Raw genomic sequence first — 18,680 nt, 5'->3', positions numbered from 1 at the left:
AAGTGGACACACAAAATAAATATTTATCACATAAAGTGCTAAAGTGCAATAAGTAATAATTAATGTGCTAGGGTGCATAAAAGAATAATTCTTATGGTAGCTCAAAAACCCTAATGAGGAACCGTTCCTGTGTTTTTTCTGTGGCATTATAATCTTTGGTGAAAAGGAGCGCAGGTCCACGTTTGAAAGGAGAAAAAATTACACAAATAGTGCAATACATTCAGATGGTGATAATAATTGTATTAGACGATCTGCATCTTTGGCTGATCCAAACATTCTGACATCTGATCCATACACGGGCACTCGCCTCTCCAGTCCCAGACGGCCCCCAAGCTCATTTCAGAGAGAGTATATGACTCTGATATGCCTTAATTTATTGGGAAACTGTGAGTAAAACTTCAACTCCCTTATCAACAATTTTTATCACCATCAGAACGTATTGCACTAAGAGGAGGAATACCTTCAAATGAGTAATATTTTTTTTAACCAAATGCCCAAGGTTTTTTTGTCATTGTGGTTTTGAAAAGTCTAGCTACTAATATGCATACGATTAATTTCTGCAGCGTATGTAATGCTGTACAATCAATTTGTTAGGAACTTGTCCCTGTCTCGTAGATTTTACAATGCATATTTAGTGCCTTGCCCAAGGGTATACGGAGCAAAGACTGGAATTCAATAGCCTCACCTGGTAAAGTTCTCTCCTGTGGGGGGCTCTGCCAATTTAGGAGAAGGCTCTGTTCAGTGTATTGAAATTTCCATCCAGATTTAAAAATCAGAATCAATGTTGTCCTTTTCAATATACAGCTTGGTGACAACCATGTTCTCAACTTAATGCTCGAGAGTCAACCCAAAATATACTCTAGTCACAGGGAGTATTTTCATCATGTATGTATTGTTTATGTAATGCTGATGATCATTCTATATTTAATATAAGATTACTATTTATAAAAGCAAGCCAAAATGTACACTTCCATATGAATGCCCCATTTTCTGTGGCTTAAAGCAGGGGTGTGCAAACTGGGGGGGGGGGGTGCTAATAGAGGCCCGTGCTCTTCCACAAAGCATTTAAATTAAATGCTAGGGAAGCACGCAAAGCCTCTGTACGTCCCCTTACATTGTCTCCGGCAGCGTTTGGCTATGCGGCGGGGTTAGATGGTCGCGTTGCCATAGCAACGCTATATAACATGACGTTGGGACATCAGAAACACCATAGATAAGGTAAGGGGGGATAGCAGGCAGGGGGATAGCAGGTAGGGGGGATAGCAGGTAGGGGGGATAGCAGGCAGGGGGGATAGCAGGCAGGGGGGCGCCGACTAAAAAGTTTGCGCACCCCTGGGTTAAAGCGATACTTAGACGAGGGAGAATTTGCAATACTTATCTACTGATATTTCATTTTTTTTTCTTTAACTACTGTACCTTGCTTTGGGAAAAGGTTAATTAGCTTTGTTCATATCACTGAAATGCTGTGTGTGGCATTTAACTTTGCAGGAGTTCTAAATGAACAAATCAAATGTAATTAATAATTACAGCAGTGGGAATTACAGTAACTCTGAAGCACCAAAATAATGATTCCAGTTACTAACACAACTGATATTTAAGCCATTAAGCACCCTGACTAAACAACTTGAAATGTGCACATACATGAGCAAGTGTCCTTTTACATGCACGTAGACACTCTTCTTCAGTTGGAAATCCCCTGAAAGACCTTTGAATTGCTATCCTTAGAGACTTGTAAGAGGGTCTTGTAAAACTAAGGCAAATAACAACGGTGGGGAGACATGTTTTTACATCGATATCTCGCTAAAGGTATAACTCCGGGATAATTTAACTCCGGATATACTGTAAGAATGAGGGGGAAGGCACTTTCCTAGAAGAAAATTACATGACCAGGGAGGTTCCAGGCGGTTCCCCTCTCCCCCCGCCTTGTACCCACATGCAACGTACAAATAAAGACAGGAAACGGGAACTGGAGGTAAAATGGCCGCGGCTATTTATTTATATAAATAACCTAATGGGGTAAATGCACTCCCTGCCAGTGTGCTCTTTTGACAGGAGGGGGAGGGGACGGTCAGCCGGCCCTCGAACCGCTGACCTCGTGTCCCCTATGCGAGTGGGCTCTCGAGGTCATGGATAACTGACCTTGCCCACTCGTACTCCCCCCGGGCTCAAACGGCCCAGCTCCCAGTCTGGCAAGAACAAGCACCTACCCCCTAAGAGCCGCCGCGACAAAGGCAAAACTGGACAATGACCCCTCAAACAGGCCTTCTGGGAACTCCTCCCCTGTGCTGGGGAGGGAGGTCTGGGGGCGGGTCAGCGAGGGGAAGGCCAGACCCCTCTTGTCATGAAGCTCCACCGCCTATGGCTAGGGAGGCCGCTTTATTTTTTGTACTGAATCAAGGGAACTGAGCTTTAATACCTTACTGCTGGAAATAGTCTAGTTCAGAGACAGGGCACTCACGTGATATTAGATGTAGATCTTCCAGGGTACATACCATCCAAGTGTCAACAAAGCAGTACAAATAAAGAAAAACAGGACAGGTACTGCAATGCATATAAAGTGAAATTTGTTCTGAAAAGAGCGTATATATAACATTCTCCAGGAAGATACAAGACTGCAACAGGTCTTCCCTGAAACACTCTTATTATCATACAGACAACCTCTTAATCTCAAGAAAATGATGGTGAGGAGTAAAGTATTCAACAGTACAAGTGACTGCAGGACAATACCATGCCAGGACGCAGGATGCAAAACCTCGCGATGCTCCACACAGCGGACACAATATACATACCACACAGGAATCTGGAGTACAAAATCAGAAAATCAGAGGAAGGTTCACCTGGTCCTCCAACAATGTTGTGTACCTCATCATGTGCATGAAATGCCCAGGGGGCTGCTGCTATATAAGTGAGACGGGACAGGGGATAAACAAGAGAACGAATCTGCATCGTCACAGCATCACATGTGGAACAAGAGACAGTCCTGTTGGCGAACATTTCTCTGACTCTGGCCATAAGATGAACGATCTGAAGGTGGCCATACTCAAAGGTAATCTTAGGACACCGAAAGAGAGGTTGCATGGATACAAATTTATGCAACTGTTCGGGACACTTAGCGGTAGCCTAAACCGAGCCTGCAGCTTCATGAGTCATTACTCTGACACAAGAGAACTCCTTTCCCATGAGTGCTATAGGGTATAGGAGAAGTGATCTCCTTGAATACAGACAGAAAGAGACAAGCAACAGGGTACCTTTGGTGGTCACATATAACCCCCACCTAGAAGTCCTACGCAAGATCGCCAGGGAACTACAACCCATTCTCCAGGAAGATACAAGACTGCAACAGGTCTTCCGTGAAACACCCTTATTATTATACAGACAACCTCATAATTTCAAGAAAATTATGGTGAGAAGTTAGGTATCCAACAGAACAACTGAATGCGGGACAAGACCATGCCAGGATGCAAGATGCAAAACCTGTGCAATGCTCCACACAGCGGACACAATACAACTACTACACAGGAATCTGGAGTACAAAATCAGAGGAAGGTTCACCTGTTCCTCCAGCAATGTCGTGTACCTCATCATGTACATGAAATGCCCAGGGGGCTGCTACTACATACTGTAGATGAGATGGGACAGGGACTAAACAAAAGAGAATTAATCTGCATCGCCACAGCATCACATGTGGAACAAGAGAGTCCTGTCGGCGAACATTTCTCTGACTCTGGCCATAAAATGAACGATCTGAAGGTGGCCATACTCAAAGGTAATCTTAGAACACCGAAAGAGAGACGGTTGCATGAATACAAATGTATGCAACTGTTCGGGACACTTAGCAGTGGCCTAAACCAAGACCGAAGTTTCATGAGTCATTACTGAACAAGTAAACTCTCTTGCCATGAGTACTAAAGGCCATGTCTATACATACTGCGCTATATGAATGCACACACAGCTGTCTCCTGCACATAAAAATACACTATGTAATTCCATCCCTATAGACCAATAGGGACCACCTAGTATCTAAACACACTTATAGTAATGCAACACCCTCTTACATTTCTACACCTACCCACACCACTATATACACGTCCACTCCACACACACCCTATGTAAAGCGCTGTATACACTGTGGGCATTGTATAAATTTATATTTACATACACACACACACACACACACACACACACTTACATCACTTACATTCAGGGACCATTTAACACCTCAAGTCAAAAAATGCATACTGCACAGGAGGGATTCCAATGTGCACTGTTTTAAAGTAAAAACCCTTTTTTGGCTTCATTCATTGTAATCCCGCCGGAAGAAGAGATCAGTGTATCTCGAAAGCTCGCACAAATAAAAGCATTTTGTTAGCCACAGAACGGTATCGTCTATTTGTTTTTGATTATTAAGCTCTGCTAACAGGGTAAAAAAAGTGATAAAAACCCTCCACAGCAAAGCATATAGCAAATGGAAATACTGTATGACTGTATGCTCATTTGCATGTCTTAGACAGGTCTGTAACCCCGCATTTCACCATTATCACCCAGCACACAGCGCTTCCACTGCAGCAAGGGATTCTGGGAAATTACATGCAAATGAGCACACAGTGCCACATTTTGCTTCAAAACTATTCAACATATATACACATACAGTATATATGTAATATATATATATATATATATATATATATATATTTATATTTATATATATATACACATACATATACACACTGTATATATTTGATTGTTTAAATGGCAGGCAATGCCGGATCAGGTCTCATTCATGGTGAGTAGCAGAGAACGCACTGTCATCACCTGACTGCTCCTTATTTGCCCACTAGGGGATCTTTTTAGTTTATGTATAATAATTGTAATTTTATGCATTTCGCCTGGTTTTATTTTGTATTAAAGCTGTCATTATTGTCTGTCTTACCATAGAGTAGCTTAGTGGTCCTTTTCCTGTTGGTCTATATCAATTGAGTATATTATTGGTACCAGTTAATTTAACTGGCACTTAAGTTACATATTAGACTAAGGAATGAGTGCAGTTGTGAGGGACTTTTGTGACCTCTCTTGGTCACTTTGTGTGTCTTTGCGTTAAAAACATTCTCCTCAGAAATTATTCAATAATAATCCTTGTTTTTATTTTTCCCTTAGATTTTGAAAATTCACAGAAAATGTAATATATGTCCTGCTGGAAACAGCTAAGTAAATACTTTCTATGAGAGAAAATGACAGCCATTTTTTTACATTACTAAACAAAAACAAGAAGCCAGCCCTGTTGAAAACATTTCTGAAGATTGTGGCCCACTGTCTTTTTATTATTTATTCAATAAATCTTAATGCAGTTGACTTACCTTATAATATTCTCCCTGACAATGCAACGTTCAGTTGCAAAATAGGCTGGAGAGAAGTTTGTCTCCACAGAGGACCCGTAGTAGAGGAGACACAGCCAGATAGGGACATCGTCACTACCCGACAGATGGGAGACCCCCGATTCTAGACAGGCAAAGGGACTGACACAGATTAGCCACTGATTCAGCCACCTGTGTTGAAGCAGGGATATCCTTAAAACCTGACCTGTTGGGGGCACATGAGGACTGGAGTTGGTCACCCCTGGGTTAACGCAACTTCGATGATTTCGGTTTCCCGTATTCATCTTTTGTGGTGTAGCTTGGATTGAATATTGAACGATTGTGACGGAAGGGAGAGGTGAAGACTGAGTGGTTGAAGTGAGAGCAGTCTTTTTTTTATTAAAGTACTTTTTATTTTATAGTTTTTATTTTTTGACAAATGCTACAAAAACAATAGGGTGGTATTTTTTTTATGGGGATTAACTGTACTTCACATCTGCCATCTGAAGCCCACAAAAACTTTGCAGGTGGAGAGGGAGACATGCTCTAGAGCAGCGGTGTGCAAAGTGGGGAGCGCAACCTCCATGGGGGCGGGAGATTTTGCTGGGGGGGCGCGGGCAGTTGCAGAGGCCCCGCGCTCTTCCCCCAGGCGTTTAAATTAAATGCCGGGGTATCATGTCAGGCCCCTGCAACTGTTTACTTACCGGGATTCAGCCAGCTGTGTTGCGTCGCCATGGCAACGCGGCATCAAATGACACCGTGGCGCCATGTGAAGTGACGCCACACATGTCAAATGAAGCTGCGGTCATGTGGTGTCACATGACCCCGCAGCGTCATCTGACGTGGATGAAGGTAGGCGGGGGGGCGCGAGTGCTTAGCACATATTTGGGAGGAGTGGCCAGTTCTGTCTATTAATAATACTATTGCCTTTGAATAGAGTGAACTTTGTACAAATTCCAACGTTCGTTCCTTATGATATTACATTCTCTGTGTGCAACAAAATAATGACATTGTAAGCTCTACGAAGCAAGTTCTCATGTCTGAATAATTCTTTGTTGTGATAAACACAGGGCTAGCTTAGTCTATTTAACATGATGTTACCGCCTGTTAATCATAACACTGTATTCACCAAAGCAAATAATGTGACGTTAACTGGGATTTTCTACCGTAAAAAGCATGCGTTATTTGTAATGGCTGGTATTCCAAAAGACATGAGCTCATTAGAATGTAAATGATAATCATCTCATATTCACTAAAGTCCATCAGGGTTAATGCTGGGAAATAACATGGTTACTTGTCTTACCAGAGAGAGAGAATTTACATGTGTAAAATATACTCAAATGATTTATATTTGCATATTTTGTCAATGGGCCCATTCCTAAATTGGTCTCTCCTTCCCTCTTCCACTCTCTTCTCCCCACCCTACTCCTTTCCCATCTGTCCACACTATTTCTATCCCAAAACCGCCCTTTCAGGGTGTGGACTTGAATAACCACAACACTGAAATAACGTCCCATTATTTGAAGATAACATAGCATTATCCTGAAATAACTTACAAACCCTTGGCTAAATCAGCTCAACTAGGGCAGTCGTTTGCATGTAATTAGCTTTGTGAACAACGAGCTACAAAGGCAAATAAGATTTTATCTTACACAAACAGGGTATGTGTAAACCTTTAGTAAGACCACACCTTGAATATGGAGTACAGTTTTGGGCACCACTGCATACAAAATGTATTTATTATTATTTATTTATAAAATATTTTACCAGGAAGTAATACATTGAGAGTTACCGCTCGTTTTCAAGTATGTCCTGGGCACAGAGTTAAGACAAATAATACATGGTTACAAATACAGTTACATAAATGAACAGAGTATACATTATATACAAGACATTGCATGCACAGTTAAAGAAAATATATATTTAGGGGCGAATGAAACAATTACAGACCAGATTAAAATGTGAGACAGCCTTAGATTTGAAAGAACTTAAACTGGTGGTGGATGTGAGAGTCTCTGGTAGGTTGTTCTAGTTTTGGGGTGCACGGTAAGAGAAGGAGGAACGGCCGGATACTTTGTTGAGCCTTGGGACCATGTATGGAACTACAAAAAGTACAGTGAAGAGCCACCACAGTAATAAAGGGGATGAATAATCTTATTTATGAGGAGAGGAAGTTAAATTAGATTTCTTTACATTAGAAAGGAGGCATCTAAGAAGGGATATGATAACTATTTAAAAATATATTAAGGATCTTTCAAAATAACTTTTGAACTTTCAAAAGAATTATTCATCTCAAGGGCAGTTCAAAGGACACAAGGTCATACCTTAAGGTTGGAGGAAAGGAGATGTTACCAACAACAAAGGAAAGGGTTATTTTCAGTATGGGCAGTTAAAATGTGAATTAATTACCCATGGACACTACTGTGATATCTTCAAAATAGGTTGGACATCTTTTTAGAAAATATATACCAAATAAGTAAACATAGAAAGGATATTGATCAAGGGAGAAATATGACTGCCATTACTCTCACTACCTTTATGTTTGCCCTTGAGATATTTCTCTCCCCTGTCTCACACCCGTTGGCTGGTACAGTCCCATGTGTTAGTCCCTCCCCCTGATGACTCTGGGACATGTAGTCCCTCTGCAGGCTATGCGGAGCCTGTTCAAGATGGCCACCACGCTATTTCCGCAAGGCATTATGGGACTTTTAGTTCCGAATGCCTTTTTCAGGCCATCCGAGATGGCCACCGTGCCACTTGCCACTGCGCATGTGCCCCACCTCTGCAATGGATGTCGCCACACTCCAGATCTGCGCGGAGCTCTGGCAGCCTCCTTTCAGCCTGGCAGCTCCATCACCCCCCCCCCCCCCCCCACTGCACCAGAGGTAAATGAAGGAACTCGGCTACTTCTGTCATCTAAATTAAACGAGCTGAGTTTAGTGAATATAGCACTGATATTCTAGATATAATCTAGACATTTTATCTGGGCAGCATGCCCAGATGTAGCTGGATTTATTTATTCTGCAGTATTTCCCCTAGGATTAGGGATGAGGTGTGGTGAACAAGTAAAACTAATCCGAGGGCAGCTGAAGTGACCCTTTACAAGGTCAACAGCACAAATAATGCATAATTATAAAACGAGTTCTAAAACATAAAGGAAGCTTTGTATCAGGCTGCCAATATTGTCACCTTGATGGGTGCCATCTGCAGCATTGTGAAATATAAGAGTTTATATTTGTCATTGGGCAGAACTATCCCAATATCAGATCTTTGTATCAAATATTCCATTGTAATTTGCTCAAGGATTAATGCCTGAAAAAATGATAACTACTGTGATGAGTGTACACTGGCACTAGCCACAAGTTGTTTAACACTATGGTACAGCCAGCCTGTTTGGCTTTACTTTCTGTATGAAGGTGTTTCTTTTACTGCCGTGATTCACTGAATAATATGTCAGTGTGCTGCAAGATCAAGCCCTGCTACATATAGCAACCTCCAAGTTACATCCAGTTAGGTAAGACTGAAACATTTAATGTAAAAAAATGTTTTTCAATGGAGGTACCGATATATAGATACACACTGTACATACACACGTGTTACGGTATGTTTACTGTATGTACAATAGTGCAGTTTTTTAAATATTATTTTGAATGTTTTTATATTTAAGCTGCCTCCATGCCATCTTAGAATGAAATAGCAAAAATCATTCTAAATATATAACCTTTACGTAGAGGATGTAATTTACGGTAGTTTTGTTATATAACGTGCTTAACATTTGGTATCTTTCCTATTGCAACATAAATGGCATTTTCAATTTAATCCAATCACCACATCCATTTGTCGTGTACGTGGACAGATGGGGTTAGGGGGCACTGCAGTCTTTGTATAGCATATTCACAGAGTAAAAGCAACAATATCACCTGATTGGCCTCGAAGTTTTGTGGTTGACAGACTCATCATGAAAGTTGTGCTGAGCTCATGGATTGAGATGGTACAGATGCAGCGGCCGTTATTTTAACAAATCACGCCGTGTACTGCTGCGGCCGAGTTTATTCGAGCATTTGCCCGTTCTCGGCCGCAGCAGTTACCTGGCGCGCGCCGGAGGGTGCCGGGCGCGCGCCGAAGCAGCGGAGGAGAGGCCCGCCGATCGCGGCTTCCCCCTCTCCTCTCCGGGTCCGCCGGGTCCCCCGGAACCCCCTGCCGCCATCCCCCACATCGCGGGACACCAGGGCTCCCTCGGGGAGCCCTGGAAACGCGTGCAGGGGGTGCAGGCACCCGATGACGCGTGACCGCGCATCGGTGACGCGCGGCACGCCGAGGGGATGCCACTTGCAAGCCGGGAAATCTCCCGGCTTGCGGAACTGGCCACACTTCAATAAAGTGTGTCGCCAGTGTATACCTCGGAATACCCCTGTCATGAAGCGGGATTGCTTTCAACCATACCGCCTTAAGAGGCGAGTGCAGAAAATGGCATTTTAGTGTTCTAGCTTTTTAACACCTGAAATTGACACAGTAGCACAGTACTGTACACATTACAATTCATTCATTTCATTGCATTTAATTGCACACAATCCATAAAATTCAAACAAAGCAACCGCGATAAACACGTGTGCCTGGGGCAATTGGCGACATTCATGCCGCGTGTAGTACAGCAGCGCACACGAAAACGGCGCCGTGATGCCTTAAAATAACGGCCGCTGCATCTGTATCTGGCCTCTTCTCTGCTATTTATTGCAAGTTGGGCAGAGTTGAATATTTAGATTTTGGAAGACTTGGACTTCTTCCTCTAAAATAGTATTTAGAGCTCATTTTCTTTAGGTGTGCTGCCTACTTTGCCATTAAGGTACATGGATGCACCTAGAGATAGTAGTTTAAGTTAAAAAATATGTAGCTGTACTGTGCATGAATACAAAGAAGCACAATCCTTTTTACCCCTTTGCATTCCCCATTACACAGCCACCACGTCTTGGCGTCTGGCACTCCAGGGGCTTCACGTCATAGTCATTCTTGCATGATCTAGCAGGTAAAGGGAAGAGAAGAGGACGACTTCTCTTCCATTCCCTTCTTTATTGACACTGTGATCACTTGGTTGTAATGTGCCGTGGCCCATCTGACACTTGCTTTCTCATCAATATCTTCAAAAGGATTTAAGCTAAAATTATTATGAAGTAAGAACAGATGGTTTATTCTTTAAGGACAGGTGTACTTGGTATGCTGTGGGACCATCACAGGTTAACCACTACCACATATATAATCTATATAACAAGATTTGGGGGACAAGTTATAGATAATCTTAGCTGTACACACTGGCACCATGTGCCTTTGGACTATCTGTCTAATATATCAGTCTTTAGCATAAAACCAATACATTGATTGTGCAACAAACAAGACACTGTGGACAATCCATATGTGTTCTTCTATGCTAAACCTAAAAACTAAACTGCAATATCCTTGCTTCTGGGGATATACTGTATCTCCCAAACCTGGCACCTGCCTTATTTCTACTTGCTCTCATCCTAGCCTCCCACATACAACTTCTAGTCCTTCTGGTGTGAACCCCTCTAACCTAATACCCATCCCCTGCCACCCTCCCTCCTCTCTCCCTTTCTCCTGTGCCCTTTGGAATGCTCGCTCCCTTTCTAACAAGTTCCTCTCTGTCCATGACTTCTTTCTCTTTCACTCTCTGCTTCTTTGCTATAACTGAGAGTTGGCTCACTCAGTCTGACTCTGCTCTGGAAGCTGCCCTCTCTTATGGGAGCCGTTCTTTCTACCACACTCCACACCCTGATGGAAGGGGTCGAGGCGTGGGGCTCCTCCTCTCCTCTCTCTGCCGTTACCGAACCCTTCCTATTCCTCCCGCTCTTGCTTTTCACTCCTTTGAAGCTCACACTGTCCAGATTTTCCCACCCTATCCACGTGGCAGTCATGTATTGCCCACCTACCTCTACTCATCGCCCTTCTGTCTTTCTCTCACACTTTGAATCCTGGCTCTCTTTCTTTCTCTCCTCAGACTCCCCTGTTCTTCTCCTTGGGAACTTCAACTGACACATTTATGACCCCTCTTTCCCTTAGGCCTCCTGCTTTCTCTCTCTAACCTCTTCTGTTGGCCTTCAACAGTGGACTGCAGCCAGCACCCACAAGGATGGCCACTGCCTAGACCTGGTTTTCCCAAAAAAACTTTCCTCTCTTTGATTTTTCCATTTCCCCCTTTCCTCTCTCTGACCATCGCCTCATTTCACCTCATGCCCCGCTTTCTCTCTGCCGTCCTTGCCCTTCTAACCCCAGACCCTGGCTAAATTCCCACACGCGTATGCTTCATTCCTCCTCTCGTTCCTCTGAACGCCTCTGGAGGAAATCTCACAATCTCGCAGACTCCCTTCAATACAAATTTATGCTATCCTGTTTCAACTCTGCCCTCCTCAGGCTAAACAAACCTACTTTTCATCACTAATCAACACGCACAAATCTAACCCACGCCAACTTTTCCCTGTCTTTGACTCTCTACTCAAACCACCATCAGCTGCCTCTTCTTCTTCCTCCATCTCACCTCTGGACTTTGCTTACTATTTTAAGAAAAAGGTGGAATCCATACCTCAGAACATCCCTTCCTACGCCACTTCCCAACTCTCCTCCTGCCTTCATTGACTCTTTTTCCGCTGTCTCAAAGGAGGATGTGTCACTGCTGATCTCCTCTTCTCCCTCTACCACTTGCCCTCTTGACCCCATTCCCTCCCATCTCCTAAAACCTCTTGCTCCTACTATAATCCCGATGCTCACACACATTTTTAACTCCTCCCTCTACTCTGGTACCTTTCCCTCCTCCTTCAAACATGCAACAGTTATACCATTACTCAAAAACAGCAAGCTTGACCCGACCTGCCTTTCTAACTATCGACCTGTCTCCCTCCTGCCTTTTGCCTCTAAACTCCTTGAATGTCTTGAATGCTGACGACACACAAATGTACTTTTCAACCCATGACCTTACACTTGTTGTACAGACCAAAGTTTCTGAATGTCTCTCTGCGATATCATCCTGGAAAGCCCTCCGCCGAGTTAAACTTAACATGTCAAAAACAGAGCTCCTCATATTTCATCCCAAACCTGGCCCTACTACCTCCTTGCACATTACTGTTGGAAATTCAGTCATACACCCAGTAGTGCAAGCACGCTGCCTAGGGGTCACACTCGACTCCTCTCTCACATTCTCCTCTCACATTCAAAACGTATCTAAAACCTGTTGCTTATTCCTCCCAAATATCACAAAGATACACCCTTTCCTATGTTGCCTGACTGCTAAAACTCTGACACAGGCCCCCATTCTCTCCAGTCTCGATTACTGTAACCTCCTGCTGGCCGGCCTTCCTGTCTCTCACCTTTCTCCCCTACAATCTATCCTAAACACTGCTGCTAGAATCACTCTACTATTTCCTAAATCTGTCTCGGCGTCTCCCCTGCTGAAATTCCTCTCCTGGTTTCCTATCAAATCCTGCATCACCCACTTAATTCTCCTGCATCACCTCCTCACTTTTAAAATGTTACACTCATCTGCCCCTCCTTACATCTCAGCCCTTATTTCTTGTTATTCACCATCCCGACACTTGAGGTCCACTCAATAATGTCTTCTCTCTGCCCCCTTTGTATCTAAAGCCCTCTCCCGCCTTACACCTTTCTCACTGACTGCTCCGCACCTCTGGAATGCCCTTCCCCTCAACACCCAAATAGCACCCTCTCTATCCACCTTTAAGACCCACCTTAAAACACACCTGCTTAACGAAGCATATGAGTAGCGCCATGGCAAATACTTTACACCTGATACATAAAGCTTGGCCCCCTGCAGACGCACTTCCCAGAATGCCCTCCTCCTGTCTCTGTACATTATTCCTAACTACCAATTAGATTGTAAGCTCTTCAGAGCAGGGACTCCTTTTCCTAAATGTTACTTTAATGTTTGAAGCACTTATTCCCATGATCTGTTATTTGTATTATTTGTTATTTATATGATTGTCACGTGTATTACTACTGGGAAGCGCTATGTGCATTTATGGTGCTATATAAATAAAGACATACATACATACAATACATACATCTTCAAGTAATATAGCTTTAAAAGGAACAGCCTGAACTAAATGTAGAGGAGTGGCTTATAAGAAAACAAGTTAAAGGGAATTCCACTGATGAGAACATCACACGTTTTTAAATCATGCTTTATACAAGGCAACTAAAAATTGCTGTATGCTGGTCAGGGCAGTTTAGCCGCGTGCTAGCTGTTTTTAAAAGAAGAAACAACAGCTGCTCTTGTTCCTTTTTATTCTCAGCTGTTTGCCCTGTGTAAGAATCTGTGTGGTCAAAGTTGTAGCCTGTGAATTCAATGAGAAATAGATCTATCTTTAAATTATGCAGGCAGAAAATAACTTCCCCACAGCTGTCAAGATCCAAGGACACAAATGAGTGTAGGTACAGGTAGGGTGGTGCATGTATAAACCATAAGAGAAAACAGGTTTTAAAGGCAATATTCTTAAGCCCCAAATAGTTTTTTTTAAACAAATTGCCGAGTTATAAACATTACCAAAGCAATATGATATACAATTATTTTTACAACGCCTTTTAAATATGGCTGCAATAATTTTTCGGTAGTGGTAAAAAAATCAGCAATTTAGAAATAGTTGCAGCAATTTCACCTCAATTAAGTTACATTTCTAATGAGCCAGTTGCTTTTTGAGGTAGAAATGTTACTAAATTTGTGAAAGGCTAAGCAACTACATACTTCTCAAATGATTAAAAAGACATATATTTGAGTGGACCTTAGGCAGGCTATGTTATGACTTGGCACCATTCAGTAAATCAAGGACTGAGTCTTACTGACAAGTTATTACATGCACGAGTGTTTTAACTTTGTTGCAAATTCTATATATTTTAGCAGATTTAATATATGTTGCAAAGTTGGACAGAGGGTTAAAAGTAGAGTGAGGAAATAAATATACACTAACAAATGTCCCAAAATGTGGTCAATTCAATATTGTGTTCTTCTTGTGTTTATAAGCACTTTCATATTATACTGTGATTAATTTGCCGCTGATTTCCTTTCTCTTTTTGAGAATTAAATCTGCCAGGTCTTAGGTGCCATTAGCTTCTGTGCCTAATAAATCTCTGTGCTTATAAGAAACTCACACTAGTTTTATACATTCAATGGCACTGCCAGTAGATGCAAGAGGAAATTATTTTAGGTCTCTATAAGGGTGAAATTAACAGGGTTACAGAGAACAATCGCTGTTTACCATCATTCCAGTCAGTGCCCGATCTAACTTATGAGTCCATAAACCTTTTTATAAGACTAGTAATGCTAAAAATGAGACATTTGTTCTAAATGAATAACACTTTACAGGGATGCTTTTTGATTATCAGTGAGTTAACCCTACTTCTTTTTCGTTATACTTTGCTTGGATTGCTTTGTAATGCTTCAAGTGCAGTGTCTGATGGACTGTAAAATTATGCTTTTATGGAAGGCCTGCAAAATGCTGTTCCATAACAATTGTATCCAAGGCCCAAGTATGCCTCTTACGTGAGGTCGCAAGTGGACAATGGAATTCAGATACGATTTTCTGACTTCAAAGACTGTTTCGCTACCTGTAGGCAATATATTCTTTGTCAGATATGAGTGCATGCTTTACTTTTAACCTTTAGTCGGCTGTAGTAGTACTCTCTTCAGTGTATACAGTGCTTTCCTAGGCAGTGTAGCACAGTTTCTTCAGATTTTAGGGGTTATATGATATATTTAACCTATTTACTGTCAAATGAACTAGTAAAGTAAAGCATTGCACTGCAGTTCAATGCAAATCTTTAAACAATCCAATATGTGCACCAGGCAAATGAAATAGCACTAAGAGAGTTAATGCCTTTTTTGATTTATTGTTGCATTCCTAGCAAGTTACAAGCTGTAATCTCTCCATTTTGATATGCCATTTATCCTGTAATGCAACGTTTATAAAGATCAAAACGTTGCATTACAGGATAAATGACATATCAAAATACAAGTTACATTTTAAAGGGAAAGTGGCACATTTGTAAGTGGTAACCTATTTAGAAACCATACTTATAATTATCTGTTTTTTTTCCTGATATGAAAACGGTTCTGTCAATTTCACAGATGTTCAGACCTTAAGCCATTTTCCCATAATGTATATTCTTTAGAATATTTGTGTAACAGATATTAAAGTCTATTTTAAGGGCATGATTAGCAACATGTGCTACTGTATGTCCAAAATGTACAAAAGCTGCTAGTCACCAGAAATCAAAAGCGTAATCTGCAGAACAAAAAAAAAAAGGGGGCTTTAATTATAAAAACACAGCACAGTCGCTTTGACAATTTGCTGCACAATAGAACCAAAAATGGACAGCGACTGCTTTTGTGCCATTTTGGCTCTATTTTGCACCTAAGAACTCTATTGCACTGCAAAAGCAATGTGATCTTTGTGTTTGGTCTCTTTTATAACCTTAAATGTTTTCTTCTTTTTTTTCCTTTTTGTAACTGTGAAGTGCCATTGGGAGAAAAGCGCTATATAAATAAAGTTATTATTATTATATTTAGCTGGTCCCCATAGTCTTTCGTCTAAATATCAACTCCCTAGAGTTTTTGCTTTCTATCTATTTGAATTTGTTTTCTTCTTACCATGCTAGCCAGCCGCCATTCCGTTTCCAGGAAAACAAATCCTCAAATCGAACTGTACAAATCCCAAATTAAAACCAAATACTTTTTTTTATCTTAAGAAATAGAGCTGCAGTAGGTAGCTACTGTAAGGGAGTGTGTCCTTCTGCTGCTGCTGCTGCTGCTGATATAGAACACAGCCAAGTCTTCAAAGTCCCTCCCCTCTCCTCAGTGTTAGCTGAAGCCCTGTTACCAAGCTACGGGATTAGCAGCTCAGTGGAGTTGGCTCTTCTGTAGAGCAGAGCTCATACACGGTATTTTTCTTTCTGATCATTGCATTCGTAGTTGCACACAGTAATGGCCAGCTCTTAGCCCCCACCTTTGTGGCCAGCTGTGCTTCCGCTGATGTCACTTGCACACAATCTGCTGCCTAGAAAGCCAGAAATGGACTCACGCACACACAGATTATATATATAAATATGTGCTCACAACAGTCACAAGTAATATTTTTATATGCTATATGGTGGAGGGTTTTTAGTCACCTTTTCACTCACCATAACCTAAATAATGGTTGGGGAAGACTTACCCAAAGTCTCAAATTGCAAAGCCAGTACAACCAACCTCACACTGATGAGACCCAAAAGGTCGAAACAGTGTCTGTGAGTGGGTTCACTGGCTTTGCATCTCATCCCAGGATATATTTAAAAGCTGTGTTTAAAACAGTGAGCATTGGCTTAAGGGCTCCGTGTAATAATGGTCTTGAGACAAAAGGTGGCACAGGTGTTGATTCGCACGTCGTTTCTCAGAATCCCTTGCTGCAGTGGAAGCACTTATGCTAGGTGATAATGGTGAAAAGCAGGGTTGCAGACCTGTCTAAGACACATATATATATATATATATATATATATATATATATATATATATATATATATATACACATTCTAATTTTTTTTCTATCGGTTATAGCTTTAAATATTTATTGCCTGCCAAAGCTCGATGTTTTAGCAAAAACATAATGTTTCAAAAGGTGTATTCTATTAAAATTCAATTCAAAATATAAATTCTTCAAGAGAGCAAGGTCAAAGTGGTAAGTGTGTATGCAGAGTCAAACCACAAGGTCATTTTGCAATGCTTTGAAAAGGCTTCATTGTAAAGGTATTGTGCCACACAACGTTTCGACCAATAGGTCTTTCTCAAGTGACTAGGCACTTGAGAAAGACCTATTGGTCGAAACGTTGTGTGGCACAATAAATTTACTTTATTTAGAAAACCGTGGAGCGCTGGATCCTTCTTTCCTGAGTACACTTTGGAATATACCTGACAGGTACTTCCTTGAACCAGCAGCACCGGTAAACTGTATACTTTATTTATTTTGTGGAGTGCAGCATAACCCCTGTCATGGGAGAGGGGGTTTGGCCAGGTATTAAAGGGGTTACACCCCATTTGGCCACCCCCTGCTCTCACTAGGGAGGCAAGGGGTTAACTGGACTGTGGTCCAGAAGTGTGGGTTTACCTTGCTGCAACATCCAAATGTATAATTCCCCTGTGATAATGTATTGTCATTATGTCAGTGTCTGCACCGCACACACACTGGGATCCATCCGGGAGGGAAAGGGTTAAGGTTAATTCAGTGGTTATAGCCCTTTGTCCCATTTTCCCGCTCCAGTTCAGGCTCCAGTTTGCAGCCATTGTAGCTCCATTCATTTCAATGGCGGATCTAGCGGTTTTGGACCTGTTTCCAGCGACGACCAGCAGGTGGCGTCCGAGAGCAGGAGCGGCGGACTTCCATTGTAAGTCAATGGGGCCATTGACTTCAATGGGGATTCCTCGACGTTGATCTCCAGGAACAGGTTGGCAGCCATCCAAAGCGCAAAACCGCAGAAGCGGATACTTTGTCTTTGAAAAGAGCTTCATCACTTGGTTCAAGTTCAACGACAATTGGCGTAGGAATCTTAGGTTCTAGGGCACCCAGAAATAAAATTATTTTTGCCCCTAGCCCCTGGGAACCCCCACACACGACCCCCATCGGGTCCGGGAATGAGGGACACCCGTAAGGGGTCATACTCATTAAAGAGGGTCCCGCCATTGACTAATGGCGGAGCGGAGGTCCCATTGAATCAAATGGCGGTGCTCGCCCATGCATTGTCTATGGCAGCGCCGGCCATTGATTCCAATGGGGAAAAGCCGTGTGGCGTGATAACGGCTAAGTCAGAAATTGTGAAAAGTGTAAGTCCATATCTCCGGTTCTGGAAGGACCAGAGGGCTGGGATTTGGGTGTCATGTAGCCAAGGTTCCGGCATGAATGCATGGCCATTCCCAGCCCTCTCCGAACAACCAGACGGAGTGTGGGCCAATGTAAAGTTTGGTGAATTTTCCCATAGCCGTCAGTGGCGGCGTTTCCCCATTGAAATGCTATGGCGGAGAAGTCCCTTTGACTTCAACGGCAGAGTCGCTCCATTGAACGCATATGGCGGCGGAGCCCATTGATTTCAATGGGGAAAGAGTGAAAAGCATTGATTCATTTTTAAAGGGAAGAATCCTGTATTTAAAAAGTGTTTTAAACTGCATTTGTGTATCTCCGGTTCTGGGGGTCGCAGCGGGCTGAAACTTGGCCACAATGGAGAGTTACTTCCGGCACGAAGAACTGGCAAGCATCAGCCCACTGGGCCTAACAGAACCGATTATTT

At 42.3% G+C, this 18,680-nt stretch overlaps 1 protein-coding gene across 9 annotated transcripts in view; it reads right to left on the bottom strand.

The window, feature by feature from the left end:
• DUSP14 (dual specificity phosphatase 14) overlaps positions 1–16,333 on the bottom strand; it is a 50,561-nt gene extending 34,228 nt beyond the window's left edge. For all 9 annotated transcript variants that reach the window (XM_075589515.1, XM_075589520.1, XM_075589519.1 and 6 more), the window contains exon 1: positions 16,018–16,333. The gene's annotated coding sequence lies outside the window, so the exon portion shown is untranslated. The remainder of the gene's footprint in view (positions 1–16,017) is intronic.
• Between the last annotated feature and the right edge of the window lie 2,347 nt (positions 16,334–18,680).

This window comes from Ascaphus truei, chromosome 3 (genome assembly GCF_040206685.1).
Source record: "Ascaphus truei isolate aAscTru1 chromosome 3, aAscTru1.hap1, whole genome shotgun sequence".
Lineage (NCBI taxonomy): Eukaryota > Metazoa > Chordata > Amphibia > Anura > Ascaphidae > Ascaphus > Ascaphus truei.
Note: the sequence above shows the minus strand (reverse complement) of the source record. Positions and strands in the feature narration are given on the sequence as shown.